Genomic DNA, 20,655 nt, shown 5'->3' on the forward strand with positions numbered 1-20,655 from the left:
CATATTATTGATACACTAGGCGTAATTGTAAAAAATGTACAATTATGAAAAAATGAATGAACTTAATTTTTATCTCATAGTCTTACGCATTTTGTAAACGTAATAAAAACAATTAATAAATCGATTAGAATTTAAATTCGAATTCCATCTAGTATCCTCAGTCGACAGTATAGTAAACGTTTAGCAGGCCTTTGGGTAATGGAAAAAAGTAAAAGTCAAATTTAAAAAAAAATGTGGAACAGGCGTACTCGGTGGCTTAAACAGTATTAATAAAATACGTCGAGCAATCAATCTAATCTTTAATTGCTAATTAAAACATTAATTAAAAAAATAAACAGTAATAATTAATACGATCTAATAAACGTAATCATAATTTTAATAGTAATTTGCGTCGAATACTGAGTAGTGATTATATTTGTTTGGGGCTTAGATGAAAGTCCGAGAAGGTAATCGCTGATCGTCCATTGTCTTATCGATCTAAATCACTTGCGTTGCTAAGCCTGCGGTGTGAGTCAAGTTTCCTTTGCCGAGTGAAAGCATTGAAAATCAATAGCTGTGCGAACGGAGTGGTCTGTTCGCGATTCACCTTGCACAAATGTGCATACGGGACGGGACGCACACATTGTACGGCGGTTATGGATTGTACGTGTTCAATTAGCGATCTACATCGGCGGGGAAAACTGCACATGTCTATATTGCAGGCGCTGCTCGTGATGTAAGATTTCTCTAAGTTCCCATTTGTAACGACATTGGAAACTTCCAATCAGATTTCATAATATACGATTTTTAAATCAAGTTTTCAAAATACTAACCTTATAATGGACAAACCATTAGAAAATAGGAATATATTGAACTTAGGAACTATTATAATATTTAGACACATAATAAATTAAAATAAAACACAATAAGTATGTAGTACTAGTTTCACTTATTTTAATATTAGCCAGGACCTTTGAGGTGGATGAAACCGGTCCAAAATCAAAATCGATAATTTAAAGATAAAAAACATGGATCATGCTTTGCCCACTGATTATCTGAATGCTGGTTGTCCAAATTTGGAAGAAAATAAAATAAATTACGGGACGCGGGTTTACACGTCATTCCCGAAGCGCCGTTGACGGTCGACAGGAGTCTCGCGGCCGCACTACTTTTGTGACTTGATTTTTCGTTACGTCTGTGCGATTTTTCGTAACGGATCCGCCCGGGAGGTCAAGGTTAAATGTCATTTGTTGAAACTCAAATTTGTTTTAATATAGATACTTATTCTTGGTGAAAAAAAATCTCAAATTATCGTTAACGATTTTTCGAGAAATGAGAATCTTAAAAATTCTCGAGACATGAGATTCAACTTTTCTTATTATTTCTCAATAACTGTGATAAAAAAAGTGTCCGATCACAACCTCTATTCACCATTGCTTGGCCTAGTTCTGGTTTTAATACGACTTCGTCTAAGCACAAGTTTATCAAAATCTTTGATGAAAGCACATTTCATAATGCAATTATAATATCCTTACCCATCGAATTATAGAATTTCAAGTTGGTAGAAGACTATTTCATAGAGTTTGGGTGGACGTTTATGTTAGTTATTATGATGATGGATGATAGTAAGGCGAATGAACCACATTGTAAATTCAGGGAATTCTGTCAGGCACACTACGAGTTGATGATGACGACAAGTCTTTACAACAAAGTTAACGCAAAAAAGCCATATCATATTTGAATATTGCTGTTTCTTAGAATTTTGGCGCAATTTTACTTCTGAGAGGTTTTTTTTGCGCTGCGTTATTATAACTTCACGTTGGTCTTCGAAATTAGTTTTTTTTTCTGTTTTAAAAATTTCAATGCCGCAATAAATTGACGTAGAATATGATGTATCCGATTGCAAAGTGGTGTACTTAAATAAAGAACAAAAAATAACGTGATAATGTATGATGAGGCTAGTGTTAATTTCGGAAAATGGTGCAGTGTGCCAGCGCTAACTTGTAAAAAACTTAGATTAACGGTTTTGTGATCGAAATCAAAGTGAATATTCCGTACGCAACATCATCTTAAGAAATCGCTAATTACCCTTGACGATGAGCCCTGCGCAGCGATGGTGAACTTATTATCAATACCTTTCATACGTAATGAAATAATGCTCTTCAATTATAATTATAAGTACTGTAATATAATTGTGTAGGATTACACAACAATGATTATTGATTACAATATTTCCATTGAAAATGTACTCGATCGTACTTTGCTATTATATCATAATATCTATTTTTATTTGTTAGGTCGTTATAACATAACTTATAATTATAATATAACTCTTATAAGTCTCTTGTTTTTTTATATATATATTACATATGTACTAAACTATTGTATATAAAAAAAAAATTAGGAATGCTGTCTGTCTGTTTGTTCGGTTAACTAAAAAGCTACATACACATACATACACAGTGCATCAATATTTATGAAACCTGCAAACTTTATAGATTACATTGGTATGTGGTTGTTTTATTCACTCTCGTCGAGGTAAACCAATCATAGTTAGTTTATAATTATATATATATATATTTTTAAGTTACGCACATCTGATGCAGATTGATTTGATCCAGGGTTTAATTACATTTCAAAAACTAACCGATACATATCTATTTTCATAATTTATTGTACGATATTATTATAAGTATAATTTAATATGATTGACAAGTACCTACCTATGCACTACGACTCCCATAACCTACCTACGCGTCACTATTCGCCACTGGTATTCTCAACATCCATCTTCAGCATCCAGTTTGTCTTCTAGCCTCCATCATCTCAAGTCTCGACATGTAAAAATTAGGATGCCAAGAGATTTAACACCTGAAAATACCTGCGATCTTCGGTGAACTGAAACGTGTATTTTTAATTATTCATTATTGCAATGAAATTGTCATTGTGTAATTAATAACTAAGGAAACTTCATTGTTCAATGCTTATTTAGTGCCCGTAGTTCTGCCGTAGCAATTATTGCATAAGCCGGGTTATGTTTCCCCATCACTGTAATATAGAATACCTATCGCTTTCTTCTCAGTTTTGTCCAGTCACGGCAGTGATGTAAATTGGAAATACGCTACGCGTAACGCCCGCACGCCAAACTTGCAATTAACAGTGAAAAACGACAAACTTTTCTCGTTGATTGGACCAAGCGTAGATTTTTTTCATTCTATCTGGCGCACTAAGCCCTTCGTTCCACTTCGGAAAGGAAATCGATCAAAAAATGGGATCGCGTTAATTTTGGGACCGATTGATAAAAGCGTTGTAATTGTTGCGGTAAATGTCAAATGTAGTACTGACGTCTGAGTGGCATTGATGTTACCGGCAATTAGGGTACACTTCCTCATTATTACGCACATTTTTTCAATCGATTCTCGACAACAAATTCATTAAAAATCTAAGCTTTCTAATAAATTTATGTTTATTTTTTTGGTGGGTTATTCTGTAATACTTGACAATATTTAATCGATAAACGTAGCTAGTCTTGTTGTATAAGTTACCTTCAGTTGAACATAATTATTTTATTTTTCGTGAATACAGTGTTAATAATATAGTAGTATAATATATACGTCTTATATTCGTGTTTGATAGATTTGTAAAAATTGCTATTATATTTTGATGTCAGCATAGTGCTTATCAACATATTTACACTAATACAATATAAATATATTTTTTTTAAATCCGCAACGATTCGCGTGGGTTCGTTATTTTGCTCAAGATTGGTGTTACTTAGTTGAATAATGGTAAATTTGTCCGGCAGTATAATACAATTTAATTTCATATCTGAAAATTGCCAAAACGAATCTATATATTGTATTACATCCTTCGTGATATTAATAGTCTCTCTTGTTTAAACACTTGTTGTCGGTCGGTTAAATGAATCTGCACTTGATAATCATACAATATGAGCATCGTCGTGAATAATAAATAATAATTCGCTGTTGTTTTCTAAAACTGCACTTTTTGCAGTAAGTTGTCATGCACGCATGATGAGCGGCTGTCACCTTCTGTAACTAGCCGCTTGACATGTGATGATGACTTGAATTGCCAACACACCGCTTGAATACTTAATTATCGTTTCTCACGCCTTCCACATTTCCCGTAATAATAGTTCATTGAAGACTGCGGTAGCATAATATGCAACAGAATATTTTTATTGTCAGCATACATAATACGTTACCTATTTTATTAGTCGTATTTAAAAATAACTTTCTTATGGGCTGGATACCATCGCGTTTATTTTTATTTTCGCACTTATAAATTCTGACATGAACTTTGATTAATTGAATGTATGCTAAGGGCTTCTCATAAAATTTTCAAGTAATGTATTCTTTCTTACTTCAAATTTCTTTTCATTGTTCCATACCTACATTTTTAATATTATACGGTACAAAAAACCTCGGAATTATTCGGCTAGCGTATCATCTGGTTGATATGATTATACAGAGAAAAATATGCCATAATTTATAATACCTTCCATAAATAATGATAATGAAATCTTCGGCTAAGTTGGCGACATTCTGTTGTCAAACTAAATCTACATAGTAGAAATCAAAGGCAACGACTTTTTTTATTTATTTATTCTTCTAAGATTTTATGATCGAGTCAAGACGTGTTACCGATTTCCTGGTGTGACCTGGAATACTACTGCACCAGACATATTTTAATGCACGGTGTCTTCTTAGTAAGTCTGAAGTGAAAAGTCATGTCTATGTTCCATATAACTTAGATAATATAACATAAGGCGTTTCCAAATATTAATAGTATTTTAACGTGTTGTTATTTTTTTTTTAAACAAATCAATTAATTTTTCTTCTTCTTTATTTCCAGGTAAGCAGCATTTGAATCACTGATACTCCTTTTTGATTATGATGTTAGTGTCTTCAAGGAATATAAACATAAGGTAATGATATAAAATTTTTGCACACAACAAATGGAAATAACATTTTATTAATAAGTTAATATTATATTTTAAAATATATTTGGGTACCTAATGATTGATAAATAAATATCCATTAGAAAATGTTCTGTTATTTTTTAATGTTTTGTAAAATTTCGTTGCACCCAACGTCCGTACACTTGGGTGAACTTGAATTATTATTGTAGGTAGATACTGAGTATTTGAAAAGCACTCTCTTTTACTTTAGTATTTGAATCAATAATTGAAAACGTGATGCCATTTACCGTGTAAGTTAAAAAATAAATGGATTTCCTACTTATTTTTACTGTAAATTATTATTGAATTAGTGAATTTCTTGGATTTAAGTTAAAATTGAAGAAACTCGTCGGTCATTGATATTTTTGCAATACTTATTATCCTCGTGCATTTTATATTAAATTTATTTGTTTTATACTTATTTTACTGTATCATAAAATCGAGAGAGTACCAAATAAAATCGTTTAACCTGTTTTTGAACGTGTGATTTTATTTAGTCTGTTGTGATAATAAATGATATTGACGATGTGGTTTTTTCTTTAAAATTATTTCAATGGCAGATGGATGGTCCCATTTTTAAAGGCATATCTGAATTCTGAAACGTACGCGAAAGGCGTCTAGTCGTTTCTTGAAAGTCATTTGTTAATTTAAATGAATCTAAAATAATGTATATAAAATCTGTCTATAAATCTAAAGAAATGTCGTTTTTATACAGGACCCATTCTCCCGCCCGTTTTCAATTTAATTTGAATGGTTAAAATTAGCGTACTGATTTCTTCGACGTCGTTAGACCATTATACCTAATATCTGAATGAGGCATCTTCATATAATATCAAGAGTTCAATTTTATTACTTGTTTTGTTAATGAATTTTGTATGACAAGACCGAAAAATTACTTGTCCTCATTTAAATGAAAGAGATATAAAATACTATTACAATATGTTCTTCTATCTTTATTATTATTAGTAATAAATTAATATGTGTGTAAATACACTACTTTATGTGCCGTCTTCCTAGCGAATATTAGATATCGTTGTTTTGATCTCCATCTTATTCATGTATGCTCTAAAATAGTCGTTCTCAACTGCTGTGTCGCGACACATTGGTGTGTCTTCATTAATTTCTAGGTGTGTCGAAAAATATTTTCGTTTTTCTTAAGAGCGTACTTCAGTAAAACGGGAAATAATTTTCAACAGTAGGTGCGACGAAATTTCTCACTCGTCGCCTGGACTCGCCAATCGGAGACCGACAGTCGAAGTGTGCGCACGTCGATTTGTTTTGTCATGGCGTCAGATGAAAATATTCTTAAATCTGTAAAGATGACTAAAAAACTTTACGTATGTACTTAAAAAAGAAAACATGTCAATGAATATACTATTATTATTAGTAATATAACAATAAACATAACGTTAAATGGACGCATGTTGGATTTTTATGACAAATTATATTTAGTTTGGCACGCGTCATTTGCACAATCAGCGCATCGCCTAGCCACTATCTTTTTAGACCATGCCTCAATTGAAGTATAGCCTTAATGCTGCTCGTGCAAAGGTTAGGCGCAATGGCGACGTCCATATCTGTCCATACCTCTGCTCTAAAGTAACGTCACTGACGTAGATTCTTCAGCCAGGTGTCTTATTCCCGATGTTTTGGCCTCTATCTTCCATCATCTATCTATCTATAAATCTATATGCTTCACTAAAACTGTGCATATTTTGTCATTTACCAAGATTTATGACCAATAGAGTTCGAGTTTTCGTTATGTATTCTTTATGATATCTTAATGTTTCTTCGGAAAACTCACATCTAAAGCCAACTCCGACTATAGACAGGTTGGGGCACTGAATTGTGAGTTGCGATTGTAGTGCTAGTTATTGATAATTTTCGTATACAATGACGTAGCCTGTTTGCAGTAAAAGAAGATTTTCCAATGTTCAATGTTACCATACATTTCAATATGAAACAAGCATCATGTTTTACAAATAATTTACCATGTAGTACGAGCAATAACTAGCACCACGATCTAAATTTACAGTTTCGTCTCACGGTCTAACTTTAATGGGCCTTGATCTAAACCATTTAATCTGTAAGATAAAATACTTCAGTCGTTTTCCTAAAGATGCTACAAAATCTGTGATATTGTTACGTCCAAATCAGTCCAATAATGAATAATTTTATCAAAGGATTCTCTATCGGTGCAAAATGTTGCACTGTAGTCAATGGAAGATTAGTTTATTTGTGTGAGAATTATGTGTCTTTCTCTTTCTTTTTTAGCAAAAGAATTTCCTTGTTCACTCTTTCTGTCACTCTGTGAACTATTTATTATTATCTTTAGGTACGAGTGCAATAAATGGTATTCAATTTACGATTCGTTTAAAATGATGATACGCGTATTTTAAATAGTATCATTTTTTTATAAAGACTTACCATTTATTTGAAATTAAATTACCAAAGAAGTTTATAGCAGCACAGTCGTGTTATTTATTTCAGACCTCTTTGTTATCATTGCAATCCAAAGTGATCAAGAGATGAATCTTTAATTTCTTTTCAAATTCCTCTTTTTATTACTAATAATACCGATAATTGGCTGTGAAAGTCGAACGTATGGTTGGACGATACGCACCGAGAGTGTGGAACTTTCCTATCGCCGGCGAGATGGGCGCCATACGAAGCCAATTAACCCACTTGCAATTATTAATTATTTTTTATTAAATATACGATTTGAGTGTAAGGTGCATACTCATCTTTAATATAATATTTGGTTTATTCGATTACTGGGTGTTTCATACGACGATATATTATTATTGGGAATTCTGTTATAACTGTATAATATTATGCTAATTATTTAATTAACCATTTCTTTTATTCAACGAATAATAAAATTAACAAGATTTGAGAATGTAACATTCTATATATTGAACATACCTACTAGAAAAAAGCTTGTGAATTATTCGTTGAATAAAAGAAATTGTTCATTAAAAAATTGTTAGCAAGTTCAAGTAGATGTTATAACTAAATGTTTGGCGAGAACCGAGCTTCGGTTAGTAATAAAGTCAATTAATGATTCCTTGATTTAAAACAAAAACCGATATTCAAAAATAACGCAATTTGATAAGCATTTCATGTAGGACCTACTAGTTAAAATTATCGTACTTAAGTAGGAGGCTCGTAGCTTAATTGGTTAAAGCATATAGGCGCGATACCAGTGGATATACGACTTCAAATCCCGTCGGGCGTTGTATTTTTTCAAATGTATTTTTTTCTAGTAGGTATATATCTGAGGTGTTTTCAAGTTAAGGACCTATGACGCCTCCTGCACAAAAACCTCACAAAACATTAATTTTCGACGCATGTAATGACCTCTCTTGAATCACTTGTAGGATTTCCTCGCCCCTAATACGACAGTTTTACTTATTAATGTGACAATGTGCCTCATCACTGAAAATTATTTTCCTTGAAACATCATCATCGGTTTGCCTGCCCTTCCAAGACCCAATCTGCAATCCATTGGTGGTCTATTGTCTTTTGTTCTTGCGGGAGTTGGATCTTGTACGGGTGTAGGTGAAGGTTTTTATGCAAGTTGCTACGATCTTCTTGGAATCTACATTTTTGGTTATTCGGCTAAACATTCACGTACCTACAGTAGGTACCAATGTTTTAGCGTGAACGGGCAGGACGAACATGTACAGGTGTCAGGCGATCCAAAACACTACACGTAGGTATCTTCAAATTTTTAATCAGCTTGCGAATACAGGCCTTAGGTGGGCGATGATTTTTACTGAATTCTCCCGAAGATTAGCCAATTTCGTAATATGAGTGTACGATTTTGATGTGTTGTGCAGTGGAGAAACGATCCATTGTTTTAAATGTTAAGCTTTCAACTGACGATATGTCAAAAAATACGCGCGAAATATTCGACAGGTAACACATGCAAGTAGCTGCGAAATAAATCTTTACAAAATGGTGGAAAACATTATCTCGTCTGGTTTATGCATTAGAAGTCAATGTTTGATGTCTCCTACTGCCTTTAAATATACCTATTCGGAGGAAAGTGCTATTTACACGATTTTTATTGAACCATTGCATTGGTATCTATTTCGTTGTTCCAATATGAAGTAAATAGATTTTTGGCAGGATGGAAAGCTGTTTGCAAAAAAATGAAGTCTTTGGATACGACTTCCGTCTTCATAAAAAAAATTCAATCTACTTGTGCCGGTTGTACAGGACACTTCAATTTGAAACACGCTGTATTTGGTCATCTTTCAAGCGGTCAGCGGCGTAAACGTCGCTATTATAACTTAATTACGGCATTTTTCGTAATTAATTGGCACTTTCACCGTTTTTGTGTCTTCTATTTAATTCGTGTGTCCGATCTTTTTATTAAGTGATCACAACATTTTTATCGGACCGATATCTTTCTCTCCCACCCGCAGAAATTATTAAGCAAATGGACGGGAAGTAAATTTCTGAACACAAATAGATATTGTTTATTAATTGGATTGTTTTCGCGGTAGAACTCCATTGTAAGTATTTTGTTAATTATACGATAATTATTGAATTATTTATGTTGACAGTTTCGGGCTATGAACCCATGTTCAAAACGATACTAAGAAATACTTCTATATACATACTTAAGACAATATTTTTACTGGTTCATAATCGGACATCATTTTCTTTAAATTGCCATGTTCTATTATTATATATTATTATTTCCTTTGTTTGCCACCGTTTGGAATCTGCTGCCTCACAGCAATGCATGATTTATGTACCATAATGATGATACAAATGTCGCCCAGACATCATCTATCTACCTACGCTTCTGTTACAATCTTTCCCTGCATTGTGAATGGGAGTAAATCATACCGCTCTGTCCGCAAAACCTCATCAGTTGGCCCATGATTATGGTACGTCGATACAGCCACGTTTCAAAGTAAGAACTCGAATGACAATGTATTTGGGTGTCATGTAAGCGTGTTACCGGTAATACGCAAGTGAAATTATTTTCCGTTGTACAGCCTAGCCTTGGTTGATAGTATGAATTCTGTTTTTTAGTGTTCTTGCATTGCATACATTCTTATTGTAATATTGTATGTGAAAGTATCGCATTTTTGTCCGTATCTATTAAAGTATTAAAATTAAACCTTCCGCACGATCACGTGCATAATAAATAAAATTATTCGTACGCCCGGCTTGGTGTACAAGTATTTTACGTTTTTCGCCAGGAAAGAAAAGACAATGGCGGAAATTGCGAATCATGTAATTGCTTCCAATGACAATGAGACATTTGTATAAGTACGCGTGCATAATGACGCTAATTGCATTAGGTGCACCTATTTATAAAAAAAGCTTCTGCACCCGGTATTTCTTATTGGCTGGTACGCCGACTTACAGTTAAACATGATTAGGAAAACTGTGTATCGTCACAAGTGTTTTTTTATGCGTTTAAACAATTTGTAGGAAACTTTACACTATTATCGCATGCATATGTTAAAAACTGCAAACATTTCAACACAATTCATTCCTCCAAAATAAAGCCATGGCCTCCTCAATCCATCGTCTTCACGACACTACTTGGTTGTATGTGTAATTAAGTACCTACGTAAATAATTATATAACACCGAAAACACCCGCCGAAGATACACAATATTTTATAGCCGCTATGTTTTATGCGTCAACGTACATAATACAATAATTAATTTGTCTTTATATTCAACCATACTAAAAACGCTGCAGAATGGGAATCAAAAACTTCAATCAACTCTCTTTAGTTCAGAAGTATTCGTTTACTGGCCATGTTTAAATCATCATGAATAGAATAGAATGGATTTTTAAAAGTCTAAGGATCTTTTAGAACATCGTAAGACGATGTGTTCGGTGCAATATACCGGGAAACTCCCTGCTGAGTATAAAAACTAGTCATTTCACGTCTAACTAACGTTTTTGATAAATTGGTTTTATTGCTAAATCGAATCTGGTGCACGGAAATTCAAACAGATCGACCAAAAAGTGCATTTCATCACGGAGAATTTATTATGTTCAAAATTTTAGTTTTTGCCGTTTCGCCTGTTTTAATAATAACATCGAAAAATACTATATTATAGATAAGTAAAATCTAAAACATTTTAGGCATAACTGCATAATATGTAGTTTAATATTAAAATTGCGAATTCATGTATGTAGGTAAGTCTTCGATCAGACCGTGAAAAGGTAACCCTTTGGAATACGAAATATGATATTCATTTTTAGCAATATTGGAGAATATCAATAATCATGCGTGATTGATTACATTTCTTATTTTGTATTTTTATGTAGGGAAGTATGCATATTTAACCTGAAAATTTAATAATACGTTATTTGCAGAAAAAATAAGATTTTTCGTAAATCATAGGTTTTGTAACAACGTATGAAAATTACACATACCTACCTACCTAATGCCAAATCGAACGAAATTATGGAGACCATTGATTTCTAGTACATAATTAAATAGCATTGCATTGCTTGACGTTCAGTAACCCACAGCTGTTATCGACGATTTAAAAATTACACTTTTCAGTTAATTAAAATGCTCAATTAAATTATATTTTTGGTGTTCACGATTGTTTGTGTTACATATCAGGTGAAATATTATCAAGGCCAAGTAGATAATATATTCAAGAAAACTTATTCTGTAATTAAACTAATGCGCGTCACGTTGGTTTACTAATAAATTAGAGTAGTAAATAATACATGAATGAGGTCTACTCGCAGTTTCATAAATGATTTATAGTAATGCGTAAATTATTTCAATTAAATCTTTTCACGTTATTACTGTATATTAATACTTAGTAAGCATACCGTTATTAAACCAACTTATCATTGTTATCATTTCACTTATCACGATCAACGATCATATCTATAGTTGACTTCTATGTGATTCGTTCCTAATTTTTGACTTCCTCATGAGTTGGAATGGACAAGCGGCGATGACCGACCTCGTACCTAAACCGCAAACATTATTAGCCTTGCATTATGTTAGATTGTCTTCTCTTCCAAATGCGATGGTCAGGGTAATTCAATGCAAGGCATCTTGTACTATTCTATTGTTCGCCACAATTAAACTCGCATTCATTTTGATGATGACTGAGCTGCCGATTTTTCCGCTCCGCAGAGTTTGTGCGTAGAACGAAGGACTACTGAAGTTTCCACGCTGTTTTGATTATTATAGACTTAACATAATATTCGGATATCGGTCGAAACGTTAACATATCAAAATACAGACACTCAATATTCCTTGATGTCGAAATCTCTGAATATCAGTTAGGTTATATTCGGTTTGGGTTTAGATTTCAACCTAATGATTCACGTATACTTCGCATAGACTAGGGATGGCTTTTATGATTATTTGCCAAACTACTAAAATGGTTGGTGATAACGCGTGGTGTGCCAAAGGATTTTTTTTAAATTAGTTCATTCCACAATCTAAATCGCAGTATCTTCTTTTGACTCTTATCGTTAAATTTTTTAATCTGGAATTTTTGAAATTGCATTCCTAATCAGTCGACGAACAGTAGTCAGCCAAATATTTTGCATGGGATTTTTTTGCCTTTTCCTGTAAATTTTAAACCTGTTTTTGATGTTTGGAGGATTAAGATCGTTCTACAATAATTCTTTCGTGTGTCACAAGAATTCGCCCGCTTGCTAGGTGTGGTACACGTAGGTTCGCCACCGCTGACATAATAGGCAAAATTAACATCAGTATAAAATCTGTCAAAATGGTTGAACCAATCAGATGCCTCCGATACTTTGTCTGGATAATTTTGACATGTATAATATATTGTCGAGATTTTGACATATGTATTCAACCTTAATAGATTGTGTTTAATATAATCTATTTTCAGCTTTTGTTTGCTATTAAGGCCAGTATAGATACACCATCGTTAATTGTGTTAGCTTCTGTGGCTACAACACAAACGATTACGAATTGAGTCTTTTGACGGTGGCGTTAAACCAATAGTATCGTTAAATGTAGAAACATATAGCCCACGATAATAGTACCGCTTCGAATTATAAGACAAAACTTAAAATCCGTATATAACACAATTTCTCGCGCTTTCTTCCATGTCAACTCATTAGTATGGGGTAGATCACTCATGTAGCACCTTTGTAGGGTGAGAGGTGGTGGGATAGTTCATACCTACCGTTAATGCTTAAACGGGTTTCGAAAATGTTCAACACAAAAGGGTTGTTTACTGTTTGGTAAGTTCTTTAATTGCTATTTATTTATTTACATGAAAGGAGCATCGCAGATTACAAGTTTAAGCTGTTGACAAGATTGTAAACCCCACAAAAATAGTATATTATGTACCCGACGAAACAGTTTGGTTAAGTAGGTATGCTTTTGAAAAGTAAGGTAATGGTTCACTTTAATGGTGTTATTAATAATTGTCAATTCTTGGTGGAAACACATTGCTTTAATTGAAACATAACCCAATATATTATTTCAAAATATTACCTATATTTTATAACAAAATATAAGTATATTTTTTTCTTCTATTTTCTCTTTAATGGTGTTAACTGTCAATTGATGGTGGAGAGATATTGTATTAATTAAAATAAAACACAATCATGTGTAGTCCTAACCGGTCCTTATTATTATTAAACTGACTGGAATAAAGTACTAGATATTTTGTATTATTTTAAATAATAACAGAATATACATAGTTAGATTTCTTGTTGTGGTATTCCCATAATTGATACGAATAGTTTTAGTCGGAACAGTTGAATAAATCTGAATTATCGATTGACCTACTCTGAATTTAAAATCTTATACACACACAAGTAGATATCTAACTGTTAGAGAATGATTACACAGTGGACTAGAATAATCTGACGTAATTTTAAGGTATAGTAAATAAAAAAATCTTTTCGCTGTTCCTGTTCCTACACATGTAGTTTACATAATTTAACCACTATTTAAACCGATTGTTGTCAAACGAGAAGTATTGATTATTTATTTATATTACCAATGTCTACCAATTTATGGTCTATGACTTTACCCCGCCACAAAATTCCGCCAAAGCGTAGGTACATAAATTTATTTGTCTTATTGACATTCATTACTCATGATGTTTTCTTTCTGTTATTTGCAGCGGTATTTTTTTTAACTTTTTAATCACGTAGCTAGTCTTTTTTCTATGTTTTAAGTTAAAGCAAATATAATTTGCTTTTTTTATTCTCCGTTTTTGCCGTCTTGATATCACGTAAAACTGCAAACTCTTTGATTGGAATAATATTAGTGTAATTTAAAATTAGTTCTTCGTACAGTTTAACAGTAAAAACGGGATTTCAGATGATACGCATTATTGTATAATCGTCACGTTGTTTTCGCGGTGGTTTAAATTTACTTTATACACCAGGCATGTCCAACGCGTCGATTGCGGGATTGATTTTGGGCGATCGCTCCACAGGCTCATAGGAATTGAGTTGTAGAAATGTAAAATGCGTATATATTCAGTTGTAATATTAAATGATTTCATGGGAATCTTGGAGAGTAAACATTAAACATATCTTTTTTTTTTAATTTCATTAATCAGATTACTAGAAGTTTGTTTTTAAATTGACCATAAAGAAACCGGTGTGACCGCGTCCTATAGTTTTGATTCGTGAATGTGTGATTCCTCGCCCTTTAAACTGAGGCGAAGTGTCCTCTTACCTTCGCTCCAAAATAAGACCCAACACTTACTCAATTTACCTGGTGAAAGACAAGACATTATTTAATCTGAAACGCCTCGGTGTCCTCGGCTAAATTGATTTAAAATACAAAAGCCGATAGCCAATAGTAGCTTAATTTAGAAAGCGCTTCAGAGAGTACTATAAGAGCCATTAGTTAAAATTTATCGTAATTAAGTATGGTACCTTTAGCATAGTGGTATATGTGCGTGAGCGCGAAACCTGAGAGATGCAGGTTGGTGTCTTACTTTTTTCAAAAAGATTTTTTGGCTATATTTTCTTATGAGTGTTTTTAAAATTATGTATGTTAAATATTATACGTTATTTATGTTGAAGAATGACACTGTGAGAGTGTGTTTTATACCATCGTCGCCTATTCGTGAATTTACTAGTTTTGAAAAGTTCACCCTTACTTCCCTGACGTACCTTATATGCGGGTAACTATTATTATCTCTCACTTCCACTTACCGTATCTAGCAAGTTAGGATAGACTTTGGGAGCTTTGGTTTCTATAATCCCAATATATCACAATAATCACATCAAAGTGAACTCTCTTCCTCTGTTTGTGTCAATTCAAACTGGGAATCTTTGGTTCTTGAACATATCGATCGTTATTTTATTATTATAATGATTTCTATTACAATATTATTGCCATATAAATCATTTATTATGTAACATCAGCACCCATCACAAAAATAATAATAAATCATTTATTAGGTAATAATAATCCTTGAATCTTAATACAGGGTAAACTCTAAACTGATCCTTTTGGGTTTGTACACCCCTGCGTAGGTCTTGACCTTTTGGGGGGCGGAATCCATCGAGCTTTGGACATCTATAATGGTGAAGCTCATTGTTCATCCAACTCGTTCAAAAAACTTTTCATTATATTAACACTTTGAAGGTTATGTTGTCTTTATTATAGATAGTATGGATACTGGCGTTATAAAATACGTTTGAATTTCTATTAGATGTATCGCTTCATGAAGTGTTTTCGTAAATTCTATTTTACACTTCCAAAAATGTTAAATCTCGTGTGAATTATAAGATATTTACATACAGGTATATATTAACACACGTATTTATTTCTAAGCTCTCTCCTAAAAGCCTTTTGTATCTTCCTAAGTAGGCTGGTAATACCTTTTTAGAATTTTCCTGTGATACTATCTATATGTATGAACATTTTACTAGAATATATTATTTTCGATTATAAATGTATTTAATGATGTACCCTTATAAAATTCTCTTAGTCTCCTTGCGCGTTAGTATATATTATATAATATATTATATTTTAATGTCAATCACCATGGGACCCATTTCTGGATGAAGGCATCTGCTTGTCTTTGTTCTTCCGGTCTTTTATTTTTTATTGCCACGTTCTCCCACTAAACTTGATTATCTCATCGATCCCGTGGACTAGGACCTCTGCTTTGCCACCGGATGATGAGACGTGTCCATCTTAACCTTTGAGTCTTTCAGTTTTGTATTACGCCGAAATCTTGTTTGCTTTCTCACCCATTAATTTATTTTTCGATCCATGTGCATTATGCCCAACATGCATCTCACTGTCTCTTAATGTATATTATCCATACCTCCCTGTCAGTAACCAAGACATGTTTTTATTGAATTTTGGTCGGATTGATACGATAAAGAATAGATAAATGACAGGCATTTTCCACAATTATTTTTTATTTTGACCTTGTACCTGTATGGCCAGTAAAAATATACTGTTTCCTAAAGAACGCACATACTTTTTGGCATCCTTTCCGGAAAATATTGCAAGATCGCATTATTATTATGCTCGCTGTCCATTGTTCTCCTGTCTCTTGCGTAACTAAATAGATTCGTAATCGCCAATTATTAAATATGTTGCGTTTAGGTAGTTCTGGCATTATAGGCAGAACTCTATTGTTATTTTCGTGCGTAATTTGGAATACACAGTAAATTATTTAGTCATTAATGATATTGTCTCGCTTGTTATTTTATTACCAAATATTTGGTATAATTTAAATGTTGCTTTGCGCGGTTCGGGGGAGGGGGGTTAATGGTTGCATACTTTTCCTTTTTTTATATAAAAAAGAGTGGGTTCTTTTCATTTGTCCGGTAGAGATCGTAGATAACTAACTATATGTACATATTAGAATTCTGTAATATATCGATTATTATAGTATAATGTTTATACGTTTATTTAGTTTTCATTATTGTAAATACAGAATTTAGTAAATCGAAGCAAGTATAATATTATGAATGCTGAAATATAAACTACCAAGACGCAACAGTTTTACATTCACGTAATCAGTAAATCCCATAAAATATTAAATGTTGCTAAAATAACCACTAGGACTTAGAATTTATTCTGAATGTATGGTATTGCTTTATTAATTATATTATTTAGTACACAGGTTCTCAAACTTACCGCCCAATTTGAGATTTAAGAAAAATCTGGTGCCCCCCATATTTTTTAACTTACCTTTTTACATTACCATCTGTTGTGTATCTTAAAAACAGTTATTGCAAATATAATTTTTAAACATACATTATTATATGGAAGGATAGATAGGGTGTGACCCATATCATATTTCTAAGATCAAAGAATGTGTCAATGAGAGGAAATGGTAGCCATTCTTGACTATAGAGATTCCATCGGATTTTTATAGATATAATTTATCTGCCGTCGCCCCTCTAGATTTCCTTAACGCCCCCTAATTTTCCTTGAGCCTTCTACTGCCCCCCTGAAAGCCTCCAGTGCCCACAAGGGGGCGTTATCGCCCACTTTGAGAAAGACTGTTTTAGTATATTGAACACGTAGCATGGTCAAAACAAAGACATACTTTGCAACTGTTTAGGAAAGGACAGACCACGCCAATTACTATTGTATGTACTGTCACCAGACGAAAAAACCCCTGGCCCGCAGTTTCAAATCACAAATCCGCAACCTAATCAAACGCCTTCTAATTAGGGTTCACCACCCCTGATTTACGAAATAACATCATCACGGCACATTTCAACAGCGGCAAAAAGGGCGAGTACCTAAGCCCAGCTACTAGGAAATGGTAACTTGCCGAGAGACAAACAAAAATTTACCGTAATTTTTGTTTCATCCCTTTGCCCCTCCCTCCTGTCTCATCACCCATAGATCCGTCGGAGATAATTGCAGGCAGTACAAATTCTCCCGGGAGAGTGGTAGGTGTCTAGGACCACGCGCTCGGCGTGGCCTGGCCACGCTTGTCTCAATATGATAAATTAGTGAATCTCTTTCCCCGTTATTGTGTTAATAATAATCCCTATAACCACCTCAAAACCACGCGTCGCGTCCTCGATAAAACGCCTTCGCGCCAGTTTGGCTAATGTGTTCAAACACGTGCTCCCACATAGTGACTGTGCGATAGCTAAATCTAAGACTCCTTTAAGTGTAATTAATAATGTAATCCAACCAATGTCTGAAAAGTTAATGTAATTAAACGTCCCTGCGCAGGGAAATTGTCAAATCAAAGACGTGTTTTATCTTGAATTATATGTCCTGATGTCCACACAACCCTCAATCAAGGTGATACTCGTGAAGAACGCTGCCAGCATACATGTGAGTTCTCCGCCTATTCTTCTCGGTATCATTCTGTCGTCCATGCGTGAGGCGAACGAAGTCAATGCGACTTCGGGAACCACGACCCTGAGATACTCAAGTGTGTGACATCAAACCCATAGTTTTGTGAATTTTATAAATAAAAATAAATTCTCTGGCGCCCTATTAAAAAAAACCCTAAACAAAAATATATTTCGCCCACGCTACCGTTAAAACAAAGTGAAAATTACGAGACAAACCCAGCAACAACAAATTCGCGCGTAAACCAAACAAGATAAAAATCAAAACCAGGGGCGTTCAACCTAATACACAGTGTTTTAAGAAAAAAATATTGCGAGCCGCCAAAAATTAAAACGACGTTAATGTCCATGATGAGAAATCAGTGCAACGAAACCCGAAAATGCCACGAACGTGGGTTCTCACAGAACGGACGTTCCTACGATGCTGCAGCCACCCCGTCTACTGGCAGCTGCCGGGGACCACCGACACCGGAGGTCCTGGAAAAGTCCAGGGTATAACCTGCCTGTCAAGGTCGCCCCCCTCTGCCCGACGACCCCTAGCACGAGAACTCAGCCCTGTCTTCGCATCCCCGCGTCAATCTTGCGACGGCGTCGCCGGACCCGAGCACACGTCCAAATTGCACCTCCCGCCGAACGACACCTGATCTCCGCAACCCTCCGCCTACCCCTGAATAGGCAACCCAGCCCCGACCACTGCAGCAGTCCGAAGAAGCCGATCATGTGACGACACCCTACCGAAACCGGCTACCCCTCCAGGACCGTTGGCACTTGCTGAGGGTATCTCGCAAGACGAACTAGAAACCTCGACGACATCACCCCATAACCACAAAACGTGCCCCATGAAAACCTTATCAATGTGTTACCGACGTGAACCATTCAAAACCCCCGCGATTTATTAGCGAAATTTTCTTTGTTTTATCAATACACGCTCCATTCACATTACGTGGTTGCACATATGAAATTTGAAACAAAAGACGGCAGGGTGGTTTTGTCACCAGACGAAAAAACCCCTGGCCCGCAGTTTCAAATCACAAATCCGCAACCTAATCAAACGCCTTCTAATTAGGGTTCACCACCCCTGATTTACGAAATAACATCATCACGGCACATTTCAACAGCGGCAAAAAGGGCGAGTACCTAAGCCCAGCTACTAGGAAATGGTAACTTGCCGAGAGACAAACAAAAATTTACCGTAATTTTTGTTTCATCCCTTTGCCCCTCCCTCCTGTCTCATCACCCATAGATCCGTCGGAGATAATTGCAGGCAGTACAAATTCTCCCGGGAGAGTGGTAGGTGTCTAGGCCTGGCCACGCTTGTCTCAATATGATAAATTAGTGAATCTCTTTCCCCGTTATTGTGTTAATAATAATCCCTATAACCACCTCAAAAACACGCGTCGCGTCCTCGATAAAACGCCTTCGCGCCAGTTTGGCTAATGTGTTCAAACACGTGCTCCCACATAGTGACTGTGCGATAGCTAAATCTAAGACTCCTTTAAGTGTAATTAATAATGTAATCCAACCAATGTCTGAAAAGTTAATGTAATTAAACGTCCCTGCGCTGGGAAATTGTCAAATCAAAGACGTGTTTTATCTTGAATTATATGTCCTGATGTCCACACAACCCTCAATCAAGGTGATACTCGTGAAGAACGCTGCCAGCATACATGTGAGTTCTCCACCCATTCTTCTCGGTATCAGTACATATAGGGAGCCAAATATATCGATTATCGACATACCCTAAGTTTAAATATGTATATGTATATTAACAATTTAATTGCTGAAATCTTATGTCGCCAATGTATAGTACCTATATTATGTTTTTCTGTGACTACTAATTCAATATCAGTAAACGTAGAAGAATCATTAACAAGAATAATTGTAATTAACAATTGTAAGACTTATAGTCCAAACTAGGGGTTAGCTGTGACAATCTATTTTTATGTCTTCATTCAATAAAATTTTCAATCGATTCTTCATAATAATATGATAATGATTTAATTGATTTTATTTGAAACGTATGAGAATCAATATAAATGTATTTTTTAATTTCCTTTAGAAGTGCCTTTTTAGGGGTTTTGGCATTATTAGAGTTCTTAATACGTTATCTACACATCATAAAATAAATATCATTTAATGATTTATCCATATTGTTTTTAGTGTTATTTATGCACGTATTTCGTACATGTAGATTTTTTTCATGATAAAATTATAGGATCTATGTTTACATGATTGATGTGGGTATTGTTAAATATGATTTTTATAATTTAATTCTTCTCTAGTTCAAACTCTTTGGTTAACATTTTTTAAATAATATTTACTTTCAAATTGTGATAAATGGAATATTTTATAAAATTACTAAAAAAAATTTGGACGTCGGTTAATGT

The 20,655-nt window shown here is 34.2% G+C and overlaps 1 protein-coding gene across 17 annotated transcripts in view; it reads left to right on the plus strand.

Annotated features, from left to right (window-relative positions):
- ens (MAP7 domain containing protein ensconsin) overlaps positions 1-20,655 on the plus strand; it is a 536,619-nt gene that overhangs the window by 152,612 nt on the left and 363,352 nt on the right. Inside the window, exon 1 of one of the 17 annotated variants that reach the window (XM_085956457.1) lies at positions 4,854-4,927. The exons of the other annotated variants lie outside the window; for them this stretch is intronic. The gene's annotated coding sequence lies outside the window, so the exon portion shown is untranslated. Of the gene's footprint in view, positions 1-4,853; positions 4,928-20,655 lie in introns of those variants that run through there. 17 annotated transcript variants of the gene reach the window in all.

The sequence above is a fragment of the Rhyacophila brunnea genome, unplaced genomic scaffold, assembly GCF_057557595.1.
Source record: "Rhyacophila brunnea isolate RB1 unplaced genomic scaffold, BYU_Rbru_1.0 scaffold_6, whole genome shotgun sequence".
Classification (NCBI taxonomy): Eukaryota; Metazoa; Arthropoda; class Insecta; order Trichoptera; family Rhyacophilidae; genus Rhyacophila; species Rhyacophila brunnea.